General features: G+C 38.7%; 1 protein-coding gene across 2 annotated transcripts in view; it reads right to left on the bottom strand.

Moving 5' to 3' along the window:
- mapk14b (mitogen-activated protein kinase 14b) overlaps positions 1-2,208 on the bottom strand; it is a 20,653-nt gene that overhangs the window by 12,755 nt on the left and 5,690 nt on the right. The window lies entirely within an intron of this gene.

Genomic DNA, 2,208 nt, shown 5'->3' with positions numbered 1-2,208 from the left:
AAAAAAAATTAAAAAAAACAGGAACCAACAGAGAAATGACACATGGAAAAAAAAAGTGCCCTGGTGCCTAAATAACTGTTAAAACTGTAAATGCAATAGCGTATTTAAGCATATTCAGGTTAACACCAAATCAGCACCTCCCCTGCCATACTGCTGGAGCTGTCCATGCCAGAGTGCTCGGCTGTGTTTGCTTCAGTCATCATTCATAATTTTACTCAATTCATTGTTATGGTGTAACTGAATACATCATTGTCATTGTAGAGCCAGTGTGGAAGACAAAAAGAAGAACAAACAGGTGTGGCAAAAAAAGAACATGTACAAAGAAAGTGTAACATAAAAGCTCAGAGGGAAATGTGCTCTTGCTCTGTTGTTAAATAAGCACTGTTACTAAAAGCTGTAGAATATATTCTAAAGGATAGATAATAACCGTTGACAGGACATAGGATTTATCAAACCTATTCGCACCATAAACATGAAGACACTTCTCCACAGACCAAAAGACACTGTGAGGGTGGAAGAAAGAGAGGCAGATGGGCCTTGCCTTCCTAAGAAGTGTGACATTGCTGCATTTCCTGTATCTGTGAGGGAACACAACCTACTTACAATAAACCACATTCCTTCCAGGTCAGTCACTTAAACTGCATCACAAATGGATGATTGCAAAATAAGAAAGAAAAAAAAAAAATCAGTACAGTTTGTGCTGAAGTAGGCCTAGTGTTTCCTCTTCTTGTGGTCTAACCATGTGAGGGGTGAAGAACTGCTTTTGCAAACTATCTGGTACACAAAACAGATCCAGAAGACCTACAGGGAGTGGGCCATTCAACACTACTCATTTCTGGGGGAGATGAGAGTCATTTCCTCTCAACATATTTCACAAACTGACTAAAGATTTGATCTGTCAACCTCTGAACCGCGCACAACTGGGAACTCAGAATACTTGTGTTTAGTGCATAACCCAAGTAAAAGTGTCATTAAGGATGAATCTGCATGAGTACACAACATTATGGTCCAGAGTGGCACGTATGCACAATAAGAACATTAAGATAAGCAGTGTGTTTTTTCCAGTAAGTCAGAGATAATCTCCCACACCCAATGAACTCTATGTTCCAGGCTTGCAGAACAACTTGTATATGTCACTTGTGAGGGAAAACCCATACATAAACACAGAGTATACCAAAGCTTAATGACAAACTAAAGTCACATGCATGCTGTCTGTCAAACTGCTGCTAATCTGCAAGACAAACAACACGGGTCTAAGCATACACCATCCAATTAGTTTGTAATAAATGGAAGTGCAATAAGAAATAGCCATAAAAACGTGGGCTGTAAAAGGAGCAGCATTATGAGGCTGGGATCAGAGGCTGCGAAGGAGGGATTGTCAGTAGTATGTTGACTAACAGACAGAGTGAGCATAGAGGCAAATGAGAACTGTAAATGAGATGTCTTTAGTTAAGTGTCCTGTCCTTTCTCCTGCCATCAAATTCTCTTTATTTCAGAAATGAGGTTCACATGAGATCAAAGAGACAAAAGGATAAAAGACTATCACACAAAATGGTCATCAATTTCCCACTTTTAGACAAAGAAATACACTTCTATTCACCAAAACTCTGTGCATTTCTTACATGTTGGCAGGCGGACGAATATTACATAAAATCCTGGCACACACACATTACGAGCCCCGTGGATCATTGTGAGTAATTATAATATACACAAGTTTTACCATAATCCTGTTGATTTTACACTATACTGTATTTTTTTTTCCATATATGATGTCACGTGTCCTCTGTAAAATAATGTTGCATCTTGAAAATTCTGTATGAGTATGTATGTATGCTCTGTGTGAATGTTAAAATGATTAATAGTGAGATGAACAAAGACACAACCTGTTTTACAAGCATTTAACTGCTCAGGCTCGTCACTCATACACAGGTCAAACAATGGAGACAATAACCCACCCTGCCTAACCCCTTTAGCCGACACAGCAGATAAAAGCAGCTCCCTGTAAGCACATATTTCAAGTTGTTCGTGACTGTCTTGAATCTTAATGATAATATCTGACAGTTTATTTTAGAGCATAGGTGCAACTATCTGTCCTGTGCTTGCTTTTAACCGCAACTTGATTATTAATTAAATAGTAAATGGCCTGCATATATAAAGCACCTTTCTAGACTTTGCACTCCACGTCACATTCACCCCTTCACACACATA

Source organism: Morone saxatilis, unplaced genomic scaffold, assembly GCF_004916995.1.
Source record: "Morone saxatilis isolate NCDOM2014 unplaced genomic scaffold, NCSU_SB_2.0 Contig18, whole genome shotgun sequence".
Taxonomy (NCBI): Eukaryota; Metazoa; Chordata; class Actinopteri; family Moronidae; genus Morone; species Morone saxatilis.
This window is presented reverse-complemented; position numbering and strand designations above follow the sequence as displayed.